Raw genomic sequence first — 16,659 nt, forward strand, 5'->3', positions numbered from 1 at the left:
ATTGTTTAATTAATGCAGCAGTTTGAGACTGATTCTTTCTTTTAGGTGCAGTAGGATGTGGTATTGTGTATCTTGTGCAAACAGCTGTTGCCTTTGTGCTTGTGCTCAGGAACCAGATAGCTTTAATGATTCACACCTCGTAGCATTTCTGTACAGGAGCTGTGTCAGTGCCCCGGAGCTGCTGCACTTCCTCATGGGTTGGGCTGAGCTCCAATTGGGGATGCAAGAACATTTAAGATAAATACTGAAGATTCTGTTAAGTCTAAAATTATTCTTCCTGCTGAGGAGATGAAGTAGGAAGGGAAAGAGGTTTTCTGTTATGCCTCAAAAGTGCAGAATCACTTTTGGCTGTAGCCCTAGAAATTCTCCTTCACAGGAGAGGTGCAGTGAAGGATTAAATGAGGTCATGCTTTCATCTGCCTCGCACCTACTTCATTCTGGTGTGCAAAGGGCTGATAAGGACAGAGCCCTGTATCAAAAGTGTGTAATGGGGAAGAGAAGGGAAGAGGGGAACCATAAGGGAGAGATGGGAGGAGAGTTTCAGAGCCTTAGCACCTCCCTCCTGAGAGAGGACACAGTAGTTCACAGCAGTCAGTCTTCTGAGGAGACCTTTCTTCATGCTGCTCATGCATGTCCTTCTAGCAGTGAATTACTGCTGGGAATTCAAACAGCTCACATGCAAACTGTCTCTTGTTTTTCCATTGCTTACGTTAATCTTCCATTTTATGAATGAAGGCAGTTGCTCTACCCAGGACAGGAAATCAAATGTATTACTTTTCAAGACAGGATGGCAGAAGTCCAAATACATCTAACAGGGGAAGGAAGCAATATTATCAGCCTTTCTGGCCCAGTGATAAAACCATGGAAGGAAATCATTCAGCTTTAAATGAGGAAAAGGAAGTCTTAGATAAAATTCAGAAGTTGCCTTAGGAGTTTTCATATCACATAAATGAAAAAGTCACATTCAATTAACCAAGCATTCAAGTCTGTATGAAGGGCTTTATTTATGACATCAAAGCAGAACTATTTACAGTTTGTGACAAGTTTCTCCACAGTGGATCAGTTGACATTTTTCTGGCCTGTCTACTTGGTCAGATACCTTTTCTCTAAGCTCTTCTTTATAAAAAAAAAAACCTGCTGCAGCCACCCTAGTTTTTTTGTTCCATTCATGTAATAAAATCCTATTTTTAGTCACCATTGAACTCAGAGTATTTTGACATTTGGGCCTTATTTTTAATTTTAAAAATTCCAATTATTAATATTCAGAGAAAATAGTAAATACAGTTACTTTGGGGGTTTGTACCTAAGATGGTATCTCTACTGACAGTGTGTCATGCCATATAGAAATAGTAGTTTGAGGTAGCAGTATCGTATCTCATTAATCACTGCAGTGTACCTTATTCTGCATAACATAAGAGTGCCTTGTGTTTTCATGTTAGCAAACTAATCTATCACACTGTGATTGCTGTGGTAATGGAAAACAAACATAATCCCAAATAAATTAGCAGGATTTAGCACTGTTGGGATTGTTGGAGTAGCTCAAGGAAGTCTGGGGGGAAAGAGTCTGACATTTTTTCCTTAGGTCTAAGGAAATCTGTGATAATTTGAGATATAGTAAGTTAATTTCAGACTAAATCTTGAGATATAGAACTAAATATACATTCAGGCAAAATCAAAACATTCTAGCATTTCAATCACATGAGTGGTTAGGATTTTGATAAACAGACATTTTTCTTTAGATGCAGAGATCCTGGTTAATGCTAAATACCTGTATCTTCCTGCTATATTAATTTTAATTAATGATGTTAATGCTCCACAAGTGAAATATACATCTTGAATTTTAATAAATTAAATTCTTACATTTGAACTTCACTAAGAAACTTGAAAGTCTGAGCAAGGCCTTGTGGATGCAAATGCCTTTCTGACTGCTGAGACAAATGGGCACGTTGAATATGCAGATGGCTGGATTGTATAAATGGGGAGTCTGTGCATGCTTAAAACACACAGAAAGCAATAATCAAAACCACTGCACTCAGTTGTGTATATCCTGAGAGTAAAATGTTTGTTTGCTGTCTCTCTGTGAAATCCAGAAGCATATTCTTGCCAGACTGTCTCAAACTTGGTCATCTATCTAACATTGCTTTGTTATTGCAGAAGATCTGGTATTTAAAATTTCATTTGAATGTATTTGATCTCATCCTTCTATTTCCAGTCTTACAGGTGACAACTGAAGTTACCATTATGGGCAGGAAGTTTGAAGCAAAATTTCTTTTTAGGAGTTTAAATGTTTTCCTCTGAAGAAAAGAGCAGATTGTCTACATATGTCTAATAGTAAATATATAGGATAAAGAACTGTATGAGATTCCTGCCCTACTGGAATTAATACTGTGATGGACACCTGAAAAATGCCTCAGACAGCAGAAAATGTGCTGCTTTCCTACTTATGATTTTTCTGTTCTAATCAGGCTAAGATGGAATTCTGGCTGTTCTATCTGTTTTTTTGTTTATTTATTTACTTGTTTTGTTATCATGGACCCCCTGTGTGGGTGTTAAGCCAGATTTATCAGAGCCCTGTTCACTGAGGCCTTTAAAGTGCAACATGTTACTGTAGCAAAGTTGGTTTCCCAATAACAGAGAAATGAATCACTTGACATAGCCATGGCCTTTTGCAACTTGCAGGATTTATGGGGTCATGGGTTCTCTTTGTGCAGGTCTTCTTGCAATTATGCTGTAGGTCAGCAATACAGGAGTTAAGTCAAATTTCAAAATATTGCTCCTCTATCCTTCTCATGTTATAACACTAAGGGGCAGAGGTGGAACTGCATTGCTGAACATCTGTCAAGACAAAAAGAAAACCTTAGCTCTTATAGAATACAGAACAGTTGTTTTCCATCTTTCAAAAAGTGATAATCCTGGCTGCAGGTCATTCTTCAGGCAAAAGAGGTGGAAACCCAAGTATTCAATTATCCCATGCAATCTACACTGGAGTCAAAATAAGCTCCATTGGAGTGACAAATCCCACAGACCTTGGTCCAGTCAAGTGATTTTTTAACTTTTTTTGGTACATATTCAGACTGCCTCCCACTTGTGGTTGTCTATAATTCAGGGCAGGACACTAAAATGGAAAGGGAACACACCTGGACATTGTCCAAACAAGCTCAAATAATCATAGACATGATATAGAGGAGATCTTTGCATTGTTTATAGGTGTGATGTGTCATATACAGATAGACATTTATGTGTGTATGTGTCCCCTGATTATTCAGCTTAAAAACTGAATAAACTGTGTCATTAAAGGACATTTCAAAATACTTTAAAAAAAAAAAAAAAAAAACAAAACACAATACAAATTACACACTGAATTTCTGATTATATGCTTTACCCTTGACTGAAAAAAATACCCAGCCTCCAAAACACTGATCCTAAAGCAGCCCCTCATTTGAGTTTGTTTCATTCAGATGTGCTTAACCTGATTCAGCTGTGCTGTTTTTTCAGGCTCAACACAAAAATGTCATTTGGTATAGCACAGGTTTTAGTCTTCATTTAGGTCAAATTACAATTGAATCTGGCAGTAAGAAATAGGTTAATTGCTTTAGACTCAATTTAACAAGATTTAGCTTTTGTATAAAAACACTTTTACAGAAAAAATAACATTATTTTCTAGGTGAAGGAGGAGGGGTGCTTAGTTTTCAGTATCATGATAAAACACCCTTTTATTTTTAATCTTTATATAGAGACACTCAAATAATAAGGTATTAAATAGTAAATATAAATATTAGGTAAAACCTACCATGGTATAATCTTTACAGCTAACAGAAGACTTCTTTCTGAGCCATTCTTAAAAGCAGCCCAGATAGCCTATGTAAGAGACAACAATCTTTTGCTGTCCTTCAAAGATTGCAATTTTGAAAAACAAAACATTTATTTCACATTTCACTTGGGCTCAGACAGTCTCAGTAAAGCTCTAGTTGTGAACAGAACCAAGAATTGGCCCCCTGTCTGCTTCTTTGCACTTCTTGTCCAGCTGGGAGATGAGAAGAAGGAGTACAGCAGAGTTCTTGCTCCCCTGGGAGTGTGATTTGGCCACTCCAGGTCTCATTGAACCAGAAGTTACTCCACAATAACTCATGCTTTCTGCAATATGATTTTTACCAAAACATTGACTCTTGATAATCAAGTATAATAAACAATAGCTCCAAAACTGGTTATATAGGTAATTTAATCTTTCACATAAATCCTGAAGGTAATCAAACTGTAAGATAATCCCAAAAACATGTTAATAATCCTGATCATTTCTTATTGGACTTCTAATTACCATTTACTTTTTTATAAACCATGGTTGACTTGTTGGTTTATTAGAGAGGAACCTGTGTAGATTGCTAACTGAAATAAAAGAAATAGGGAAAATGCAAACATTTACTATATCTTCTGGACTTGTACATAAGGTTCATAATAGGTATTTCCCAATTTATTGCTTCCCTGCAATATTATATTCCCTGCAATCATTACTGGAATAGTTCTGCCAAAGCATTGATGGAACATGCATTATAAAGTATTTGCAGCTTTGAGAGCTAAAGGGAGGGTCGTGTTCTGGCTGACTGTGTATCTGTTTTACAGGAGAATTTAGCTCTCTCTCCTGAGAAAGCTTAGGCTTTGTTTCCCATCCAAGAAGATATCTAGAAACCAGAAAACCTTTGGAATAACATTTGTGATTAAGAGCATATAAAAATGGAAGAAGAGTGAGAAAAGGTTGATGGGGGAGAGAAGAGGGTAGTTTAGCTCCTCTGGCATAGAACAACATGTCTGGACTTTGTCTAGGAAGCAGGTTTGACATTTATACTGTTTATCTCGGTGTGGCATCAGAGAACTGGGTTTGTCTGTGTGACTCCAGCAAAGTCACTTATCCCTCTTGTCCTTCCATTCCCACCATAACCTCTTATTTATCTTCATTTAGGATTTCAGTTCTGTGGGACTGGAGGCTGTTCATTAGTGCAGCCCTTAAAGCATAAATCTCAGATGCAGCCTCTGCATGTTGCTGGAATAGCAACATTGATGTTTCTCTTATGACTCAAAAGAAGTAATTTGATCTCTTTGCTGTTATTTCCTCAACTTTAAAATGGGACAGTAACTCACAAGTGGGTTATGGCTATCTGATTATTGCTAATGAAATATGTTTAGTTTGTCAGAGAGCTTTTAAATATTGAGGAAATTACAAATGTATTCCCGTTGGTTTTCTTTCATTCATTCATTCACATATGGCGTATGATTGACTTAAAAATTGCAGTTTTGGTCAATCAGAGAATAGTCCATGATTTCCTGTGTCAAATCAGAGGATCCTCCTCTACCATTCAGGAGTGACAGTGTGTAAACAACAGTAGGGTTACCTCAGAAGACAAGTGAGCCCTCTAAAAATGAAACCCAAACTAGTATGTGACTTCTCTCAAAGTATACTGGGCAAGCACACCAGAAGCCTGTTCAAATTTCTGTCAAGAAAATGAAACAATTTTGTATCAAAAGCTGACTCATTTTAGCAATAAAAGGCATGCAGAGCTGGGCTGGCAGTCCAGTGATAATGTTATCACAAATCCACAAGGAATGATCCAGTCTTTCATCTCTCAGGAAGCCAAGAATTAGGGAACCTTGCTGTATACTGTGTAAGGAACACAGAATTTTAGTGCAGGAAAGGATATGGAGAGGCCAGTGTGGAAGGGTTAGAAAAGCCCATTTTTCCCAGGAATCCAACAAACTAAAAGAGAACCTTCAAGCTTTTAACATGGATGAAGATTAAAAATTTTTTTTTCCAAAACATTTTTCCTAAGGAATGGTAATAAGTTCTAACTGTGGGTAGAAAGGTTCCTCAGAGATGCTGGTGAGTAGCCAAGTGGCTTAGTGGACAGTGGGAGTGTATAAGTAAGAAAAGAGCTAGACTTTGAAAAATTTTAGTAATTTTGATTTCCATATTTCTTTACAAGATTTAAGGTCTCACTGGAAATGTATTATTTTTGTTACCTAAAATACTTAGCAATTCATAGGACTCTGTTGATTTCAGATATGTATAATTAGAACTAAAAGCTTTTCAGTGACAGAATGCTTCATAAAGTCTTTTCAGTCGAAGAATTCCATATTTTTCCCATTTGCACTGCTATAGGAAACTGTCATGCTATCTTTATATTTTCATGTGTATGCATCTATGTGCACACAGCGAATTTAGAAATACAATAACTCTGGAGGGAGGGATGCTGAATATATTGGGACTGAAGAAGAGAGAAAGACAAACTGCCTGATAACTGAAGAAAGTTCATTTTACTCTGTGCAGGCAGGCAGGAAAGGGAGTGCAACGTAAGCAAGACATTTCATTTGTGGTTGAATCCACAGATGAGCTATTGTAGAAAGTATTCTCCAAAACATGCTTACATGGGAGATGGGCCACGTGGTACTGATTAGATTTAGTACCAGCAGGGCAGTTTTATTACACAGAAACACTGGGGTTTGAAAGCTGCAAACGTATCAGTGTTGGAAGGCTGTTCCTTCAGCATTCCCTGCCTTACTGGGTTCATGGCGCTCTGCACCTTCTCAGAAAGGGCTCAGCACCTTTTAGCTTTGACTGATGTTATAGCTGGAAAGATTCAAAGCTAGAGACAATGTTTTCTTTGAACAGTCAAACATGCTGGAAAACAAAGGAGAAAGCATGTTTCACATTCCACTGAAGTCAGTGGTTTCTGTCTCTTTTTGCACTTCAGATCACTTCCAGTCCCCTCTGGCAGGAGAGGAAGAGTCTGTGTCAGAGTCTGTGTTGTCTGCCTTCATCTGTGGGCTCATCCATGGGCACTGAGCTCAGCCCTCTCAGAGAGGGAATGCTGCTCCCTTCTGCTGTGCCCACCCACTGGCTGCTTCCTCACTATAAACCAAAAGATTAGCAATAAGAAAAAAAAAAATGTACAGGCTTCTTTTTCATATTTGGTCTTCTTGTGATTTGGTTTACACTCTTTTTATCTAGATAATACCTAGACATTTAGTCAGTGGAATGTTTAGCTGGATTTACTCAGATACCTTAGATCTATAAAAGCATGAGACAGAAAATTTTTGAGCACATTTATCTAAAAATGTCAGTAATTAAGACTGTAGAGTGTTGTTATTCTTTAGAGTATCTCCTGAGCCTTGATATAACAACCAGTCTGAAGAATGCTGAGCACCATTCTTTGGAATTAGTTTGCTGCTAAAAACATATTTATACAGCAAAAATTATTTAGAATCAGTGTAACCAAATTAAGAAGGTTAAGAAAATATATTAGTATATATACTAATCATATATTCAACATCTCAGCCTTTACTTGTCTGCTTTCTGCTTTTTATTTCCGCTCTCTTTTCTAGACTATAAATCAATGGAAGTCTATATTTCCAGGTTTAGACTTTGTTTCAATGATTATTTCTCCAAACTAGGGAGAATAGGAACAACACAAAACACAGAACAGTATGAGTTCATTAATCTCACACTAAAACTAAAGCACAGCCCTGTAGCAGCTACTAGCAACTCTCCACTTTCATATAAAGTACTTTCATATAGAGTAGTGCAGAAAATAAATATTACTTTTTATAGCTGCACCAGCTACCACTACTTTCCACTAAGCACATAATTATTTCTCCAGTGTCAGTAATTCCTGATTGAATTCACAGTGAAGAAAGGAAGAATCCCTAACTAATTTCACTTTTGATACAATGTCCTCTTTCAGAGTTCCCTTTGTTTTTCAACTATTGCTCACAAGAGCATTCTGCAAGATGTATAGTACCAAATCAGCCTTTCACAGATAACAGATTGACAGAATCTTCTGAGTTGGAAGGGACCCATAAGAATCATCAAGTCCAACACCTAAGTGAATGGCCATGCAGGGATTGAACCCACCACCATAATATTTTAGTTGTTTTCCAGTTGTTTCATTTTACATGGATTTAATTTGTTCATCTAACAACAGCTGGGATAACAAGAACACATATGATTTGGCAAATATGAAAGATTTTATTATAAATAAACCCACAACTACAGTACTTCCTAGAAGGAAGTGCCCAGAACCCTCCCAACATAATTGTTAATTACCATCCTCTTCAGCTGCCAGAAAGAACTCATTAAATGCCAAATTATTTCCCTGAACAATGAGTAGCACTGGTTCCTCTTGTGCCTATGTGCTTATTTATTAGAATTACAACTTCCTTAATTGACACTTACATTAAAAGGGAGAGAAAATCCAACAGTAAAGCTATTTTTGAGTCAGTTATTGTGAAAGAAAACATTAAAAAATGTTTTTTAATGATGAAAACATTATGTAGTTTTCAAGCTCCAAAATTTAAAAAGTAGCAATATGAAACTTTTTCAAAATGTCCTCACATTTTATTTTACCCTTAGGCTGAAGACACAAGAAATATCAGCCTGATATGATTGTGGCTTTTTAAACTTTTAAATGCTTTATAAGAGGAGAGTCAAGTTATAGCTCTTCCTCAACTTGAATGGAAGCACTGCTTAAACAGCATTAGAGAATGCAAAAGCACTTGTGTTTGTGGCTGAGGAGAAATGTGGAAAGACATTATTTAAAGAAAGTGGACTGAAGATGGCATTACAGGAAGCATTTACAAAGATAAAATATAGTAAATATATTTTGGGGAACTGTAGAAACTCAGATGACTAAGAAGTTAAACATGAGGAGAGGAGAGGAGAGGAGACTTTTTAAATAGTTACATTAAAATATTTGCTGTTAAGTGTACACCTGTAATGTCTAACAAAGGGCACATCCTAACCATGCAGGACAAGTTTAAGACAATTTAAGCCTGAGTTTAAATATGTAAACATAATGGGTCTGTCCTATATAATGCAGACTTCTTTATGTTCCACAGAAGCCAAGGGGAATGGGAAGTTCTCAACATTTTACAAAATCAAACCCTTGGAAAGTCCGGGAGAAATAATGCATACTGGCAAAAAACGACACCAAAAAACCAAAAACCAAAACAAACAAAACACCACCAAAACAAAACTAAAAAAAATGAAAACAACAAAAAAAAAAAAAAAAACCAAACAAAGAAAAAACAACCCAATCCGTCCAAAATAAAACCCAAAACAAAACACTAAAACAAACCAACAAATAAAAACCTAAAGAAATAAAAAGAAACAATCTGGATAGCAAAAATAGCGAGACCAGTAGTGTGATAAAAGTAATGTGCTTTTGCCTCCTGAGCACAGCTGGACACAGCTGGAAATTGGGGGAGGGCTTGGTCAAGCCTGACTGTAGAGAGAGAGGAGCAAAGAAGTGAAAGTCCTGTAAGACAGGATATCTGCAATGAGAGAAGCTGAGCAAAAACTGTACACAGGGCAATGCATCAGAATAAGTGAATAAAGGACAATGAATGCTAAGTTTTGGAACAGTTGGGCTGGTGCTGGGGCCATAAAACAGACAGAGATTGCAGGATATCTTTAGACCTGACAGGCTTCTGTGGGAATCAGTGGCAACATCATTAATTGTGTGACATCACATCATGAACTCCATTCCAGCCTTGGCCGAGGCGCTCAGCACTCGGTGAAGCTGCTGGGGTCTGCCAGGTGTGACCCTTGCTGGGATCTTTTACAATCCCAAGCAGCACCACTTGTCAGGAACTGCTAAATGGTAGTTGGTGTTTTTAGCAGAGCTTCTGGACATTATGCTGACACAGGAGCCTTCACTTCCCACACTGAAAATAACAAAATAATAAACTGTGTGATTGTCAACAGCATCATTTCGTACCAGACATGGTTCTGACCACACCTCTGTTTTCCCTGGCCACACCAATTTGCTGGGTGTTGCTCTCAGGAAGTACAAAGACTGATGCTTTGCCAGCACAATAATAGTGCTCAGGACACTGTTACTATTTTGATTTCTATTGCACTACTTTTTATGGACATTCAGGACCTTCCAATGTATTTTCTTAGAGAATGTGCAGCATAATTTGGGCCCATTTTTCATAGGCCCTCATTGCTAGTACACAACAGCATATGGTAGATTCATCAGAGATTTTGTCATATTTTCTTATACTAATGTTTTGTGGAAGCAAAAAATAAATAACTTTGTCACACACACAAGGAATGTTGGTCTGCAACACAGGTCAATATAAGCCTACAAAATTCCTCTTGGTTTTAGTGCTGGCATTAACAGTGTTCTGTGCCTGTCATCTGGTCAGATGAATTCTTTTTCTGTTACTTCAAGCCATTCCAGTACACTAAGCTTTGAGTTGTCATTGATGTGTATGCAGTTTATAAAATGATGTTACCATTACCTCACCATTTCCCTTTGCAATGGGATATCCTCCCTCTGAGCATTCTGCCCCACAGTATGACACTATTCTGTACTCCCCTCTGTGATTCTCCCTCAGTAAAATCTATGTCTAGTTTTCAGAGTAATTGAACTACTGTGCTGAAACCATTGTTGCTGATTTCTTCACGTCTGCTGAGGATTAGTGTGGAAGGTTGTCTGGAGTTAATAAACAGAACTTGTTGCTCATGTAGTGCCTGTTCAGACCTTGACTGTTATGACTGCACCCTAAAACATGAATCAGGAAGACAAAAATATTGTTCGAGTTAATAAATTACCATTTGTCTATAAACTTCCATTCTCAAATGAGTAGACATTACATGCACCTCCTCTAAGCCTAAAATCCTAAATCAGTTAATTTGTTTTAAAATGTACTACTAATCCATCCACACTGGTACAATAAGTGTACAACTGACTGTTGCTTTAAAATTCACAGAAATTTATGTAGAAGCTAATCTAGTCCATGTCACACTTCTAAAAGTTTATTACCATTTCATACAAGCATCTCACTGCTGTAAAGAATCCTAACAAGCTGCTTAAGAAAACGTTTAAAGTAACTTGAGAAAATCAACCAAACATTTCTCTTTCTAGAATCTTATCCTCTAAACCTTCCTTAATGTAAACCAATTTTTCAAAGCCATGTTTTCATTATAGTTCAAATCTTTACTGGGAAGTAAATGAAGATACAGTTTCTCATGCCTGTTTTAATATTTCTGACCTGAATATGTACAGTCTTGAAAGTCAGACAGACTTGTACAGCAGGTGACACTCAAGTTTTTCACAGGAGGAGGCAGATGGTACCTAGAGGCAGGTGGATGGGTAGAGGGGACACACTCTGACACCACCGAAGTGGAATTGAGGAACCTCTCTGCAGACCCTTTGCAATCTTCTGACCTTACTGTCTGAATTTTAATTTCTGCTTCAGAGTTTGTTTACAGCACTTCTTCTTCTTCTTTATAGTTGTTCAAGGTTGTGAAGATCTGCCTAAAAATAAAAATTAGAGCGAGTCCCTCGTGCACATTTCTGTCTCCTTTCTCAAATGAGATCAGGCAGAGATCAAGTGACACCACTTCTGGGTGGATGTAGAGCACACCAGGGCACCAGTGAGTGCTGCTCTGCTGCACAGTGCCTCTGGGCTTCCTCCTGCCAAGGGACTGGCCCTGGAAGCCGAGTGAAGCTGCTGGGCAGAGATGTGCTCTTGCAGAACTCTCAGCAAGAGCAGAAATCAGAGGTTGTACTCAATGTGCACAGACAGCTTCACAGATCAGTGACAGAATTTCCTTGGTTCTCAGCAGCCTTCATTGTTTGGGGCATCTAGCATAGATAATAACAAAATTCCCTGGCTCTATTAATTATCAGGCTGTTGCATACTCCAGAGCCCACTTTAAATTATCATAAATTACCATATCATTTGTTCTTTTTTGGCAGGTGAATGTACTAAGGTGTGTTCCATTATACCTTCTTGTCTTCTTGCTTCAAACTGAAAAAGAACTTGGAAGTGTTTATTCTGCTTCTGTAATTAAGTGCCACATAACCTTATTCCAAATATCTGGGAATAGAAAAATAATTCGCTTTTCCAGTATTTTCCTATACTTTTGCTTTAGTGATATTTGTGAGACACTCAAAGGCACTGTCTGTATTTGAAGAGCTTTTCAAACTTCAGTAATACTAATATTCTTCTGTTTTCATGGCTAGGATGTTAAACTCTGCCTAATATACTAAAAAGCCATAGGTCTGTGTGGCCTTTTAGGCACCTAAAGAAAAAATAATATTTTCCAGAATACTCCCTCATAATGTCCTTGAAAATGTCTAACTTTTTCTGCAATCTGCTGAATTTCAAAAAGGAAAAATATTCTATTTATGTATTTAAGATAATAAATACATAAACACTCTTCTTCTCCTTTTGCTCTTTCTAACTCACTAATGGTTTGAGTAACAAGAAGGAATCTTCACTAAAGACACAAACATCACTTCTTTCTCCTTCCAGAGGAATCTGTTTGATTGTTCACAGCATCATTTCATCAAAGATCTACCAGACTGCAACAGGCACCCCACCTGGACTCTGCGAGGCTGCTGGTTCTTTTGCTCTCCCATTTACAGAGTGCTGTGCTTGGAATAAAATTATTTATGTTACTGTTAATTACTGTTACTAATTTTGCAGAGCGATGCAGTTGGTGTTGGAAGCCTGAGGACTTGGCTCAGCTGGTGGTTGCCAGAGCTGAAAGGAGTTTGCAAGAACAACTTTAGATAAAGTTTTGTTACAGTAAAGCTTTTAAACTCCTACCAGTGTCCCAAGACCAGCTGAAAGGCTTTAAAAGCTTTGAAAATATGACAGTGTTTAGGTCCCCATCTAAGGTGAACAAAGGTGCTCTACGTTTTGGGAGTTCCGGGACAAGAAATTCCCTGTCCCATCAGTGTTCTGGTCAGTACACGGAGCGTGAATGCCCAGGGAGCCGAGAGCCACCCCTGTGTCCGTGGCTGTGCCTACAGGGGACAAACACATCTTCCTGTTTGTCATTCCACCCTCCGGAGAGCAAAGTCCCTGCAGCGGTGCAAAGTCCCCAGGCTGTGCTGTGACACGCGGTGCCCAGGCTGTGTCCCCAGGCCGTGCTGTGACACGCGGTGCCCAGGCTGTGTCCCCGCTGTCCCCAGGCCGTGCTGTGTCCCCGCGGTGCCCGCCCCGCTCCCGGCCACTGACGGCCGCTCCGCCGTGACGTCAGCGCCGCGCCGGAGCGTGCACGGGCCGTGACGTCAGCGCCGCGCACGTGCCGCGGGCGCTGCGCGCGCGCCGCCTGTGGGTGAGGAGCGGGAGGGCCCGGGAGCCGCTCCTGTGGGCAGCCCCAAACTCCTGCCCGGAGTTTAAAAACCTCTGTTCGTTCAAAACCTTTAACGCCCTCCTGTCACAACAGGCCCCGCTAAAGAGACTGTCCCCATCTTTCTTACACGCCCTCTTTAAGGCCTCTTTACTGCAAGGCAGCCCAGCCTTTTGTTCTCTGGACTGAACAATCCCAACTCTCTCAGCCTCTCCTCGCAGAAAATGTGTTTGTTTTTCAGTCGCTCTGTCTTTTCTGTATTCAGTGAATTTAAAGATCAGCATCAGTAAGTTCAGCAGAAAATTTATCCTTTACTTGAATGACGGAGACATAGATTATCTGCTGTTTATGTTTGTCTGTGCTCATTTTCACCACAGTTTCCCTTTTAAAAATCCTGGAGCTTAGCAATGTTTAATTAAATCCCACTTTTGGAGGAGTAACATTTTGGGTGATTTATTATGATAAGTCCACACTGTTCATTCAAAAAATATAACTGAAAAAGTTGACTATATTCATTATTCTTCAGTTTAGGTCAAAAAAGGAAGCAAATCTGTTATGAGGCACCAGCAAGCCCAGAACGCACACAGCTGAGAGGAAAGCAGGTCGTTCTCCAGGACCTGCTTGTGCAGAGTTTCATAAAACACACATTTCTAATAGTGCATGCTGTCAGTGAAAAGGTTTTTTGAAGAGAATTTTCCTGTCTCTTGATTAGTTGTATGTCGTGAGCAGTTTAAGTTAACATGCTGAGTATTGTCATTCATGCCAGTTTCTCCCGTGCCACAAGTAGTACTTGTAAAGGACTTAAATGGATAATTATCTGGCAATTTCTGTTTCTGCTAACTAGATTTCCCATCCATTGTGCACTTTACTGACTCTATTATTACCCACTGTAATATGCTTTCAAACCAATTTTTTTCAGGCTGCAACTTGATCTACTGTTTTCATTACCTTCACTCCTGGTGCTTATCTCCTACAGTTCATAAAACATCTGTTTGGATGGGTACAGTTCTGTTCTCTCAGCTCTTCAGAGGTATTGTATGACTGCCTTCAATTCCCACATTTTCTTCTTACACATATTTCTGCGGTGATTTCATCAACCCTCAGCTTCAAAGCTTATCTGTGCTCAAATGTTTTTCAGGTGTATCTCTCAATTTCCAAGCACTTTCCTATCACATAATGTTGGTTCATTTCCTGTGGAGTATCTTCTTTACCACAGTCCTCCCAGTTGCTCAGCAGTAATAACATGCTGCTTCATTCATTGAGTATTCATATTTCACTGCTTCATGCAAAACATTCCCTAATAACACTTCTAATAAACATGTTTGTTCTTTCCTCACAGCTATGACTCTCTAAGGTCACTCCCAGCCCTGACTGTTGTAACATCATCTGCAGTTTCCATGATCTGGAATTTCCCTCTCCTTTCTCCCCCATAGTTTTTGTAAAATGTATTTATTGTCTCATGTTCTTAGCCTGGCGATTTGACAGAATCTTTCCACTATCTCTGTCACATAATTTGACCTACTAAACATTACTTTCCACTTCCCCTTCCTTAGGCATCCTCAGCTCACAGTGAGCCGCCTTGAACTTGACTTTTTTGGAGATGCTACAGGCCCTGTAATTCTGACTGGAGTTACCCAAAGCTGCAGGGGAGCCCTGCACATTATGTAGGAAAAAGTGCTCCAAACCTAAGGACAGAAACAAAATGTGACATTTTCAACTATTTCAAATCCCAGAGAGAATCCCTGGTGAGAAATTTAACAAGCACTAGTTTGTGTCAGACAATATGACAACTACTGAGCACACAGCTGTTTCTCCAGATGGAATACGTATGACAGCTGTGGGTCCAGCTGCATTGCTCTGGAATAAATCAACAGAGCATTGGCATGTTGGTTTATTATTGCCTGTCCTGATGGCATTTAAGCCAATTTCTTGGATGTTTTTCTCTCACTACTTAAGAAACAATTTTTTGCACAGTGGTGTATTAATGTGTTGAAATGTAAATAATAAGGAGAGGACTTATAGTGAGTCTTGACAAGAATTTAGGGACACAGCCTGCTGTAATTCTGTGAGCACATTCACCTTGATTTTTTCACCACCATTACAGGAGACTCTTACATTTCCTGTTCTTTGTTCTTTAGATGTACTGAAGTGGTAGAGAAGCAAAGAGAGCATTTTACCTAAAGATAGCTTGTCTGTATCCTAATTTTCCTGATTACAACTCTGTGCCCAATGTCTGAAACAATGTCTGAACCTTTCAGAGGACACTGTCTACTTTCTGAGAACTGAACAAGGATCCATAGTAAATGCCACCTATGGATTTGGCTGAAGGTTTAAATGGCTGAGATTCTGCAGCCTTTTACCAGTACCCTGAGTCCTCCTCTTATTTGATCTGTTTTAGTGCCTAAAAGGAATAATATCTCTCATTATCCCTACAAAATAATCTTGAAATATAAATCCAAAGATCAACTAGGAAATCTCTCATGTTTGGTCTTCTTTCTGGAAAGAATCTTTACATGCTTGAATCTCTTCACTTGAGCAAAGCAACATGAATAAATGAAAAAAGACATAAACTGAAGGAATGCAGAAAAACAATTTTTAAACTGTCATAAGGCTTGGGTTTTTTTCTGAGTATTTACCTTACTTGTCTTTTTGGTGATAAAATCAAAAAGATCCTTGTAAATGACTCCAAGCTTGTGTTCCCCCACTACTTACTACTGTTGTTTTTAAATATATTCCTCATTGGCAGACTAGTGCAATCATGGGAGTTAATAGTCAGATTTAGTGCTCTTTGGTGTGTCAGTATTTACACTGCAGCAATGCAGAGTTTGTTTTTAATAACTGCAGTGGGAATGGGAGTTCATCCTACTGAGTATTTGGTAAATGCAGTACAAATGCTGCAGGACCATTATAAACAATCCATTCCAAAGGCTGTAACTTGTCAAAGAAAAATAGATTAGGCTGTTGCACATGAGATCAGATACTCACCTAGCTTTGGGTCTCTGTAAATAAACAGAACCTCTAAAAGAGTAAAGGTAAAAAGGAAACTTGTGTCTGGGCTTGCTCTTCAGCCTTTCTTTTCATCTTTAGGACCAAACATCACTATTTTAATGGATATTCCTTACAATGATTGGAGAAATGGGAGGATTCACAGTCAGATCTTATACTTTACTTTTGATCTAGCTGAGGGCTGAGAATTTCAGGGAAAAGTGCCATGGAGGTGGTGCCCTCCATGCAAGTCTTCACTAGCAAAGATGGCAAACTCACTGTTTTGTCACTGCAGGCAACCTTTGGGGACATGTGGGAGTTCTGGAATCACCATGGCTGTCCCACATCTACTCTGACAGCTTCGAAGGAAGCACAGAGAGGGCATTGCCTTCAAACGTAAGAAATGCACATGCAAAGAAACATGTATGTAACATACTGGGATTATCTGTCTGGAAAAGGTTTATCTTCTGCCCACAAATTGTAGAAAGTGAGTTATTAATGCTGCCAGAGAGCAAATGTGGTTATTGCAGCCA

At 38.8% G+C, this 16,659-nt stretch overlaps 1 protein-coding gene across 2 annotated transcripts in view; it reads left to right on the forward strand.

Annotated features, from left to right (window-relative positions):
* Window positions 1-16,659, forward strand: part of NXT2 (nuclear transport factor 2 like export factor 2) — a 52,074-nt gene that overhangs the window by 24,263 nt on the left and 11,152 nt on the right. Inside the window, exon 3 of one of the 2 annotated variants that reach the window (XM_041485282.1) lies at window positions 14,061-14,171. The exons of the other annotated variant lie outside the window; for it this stretch is intronic. The gene's annotated coding sequence lies outside the window, so the exon portion shown is untranslated. The remainder of the gene's footprint in view (window positions 1-14,060; window positions 14,172-16,659) is intronic. 2 annotated transcript variants of the gene reach the window in all.

Source organism: Pyrgilauda ruficollis, unplaced genomic scaffold (assembly GCF_017590135.1).
Source record: "Pyrgilauda ruficollis isolate IOZ18807 unplaced genomic scaffold, ASM1759013v1 scaffold7, whole genome shotgun sequence".
NCBI lineage: Eukaryota > Metazoa > Chordata > Aves > Passeriformes > Passeridae > Pyrgilauda > Pyrgilauda ruficollis.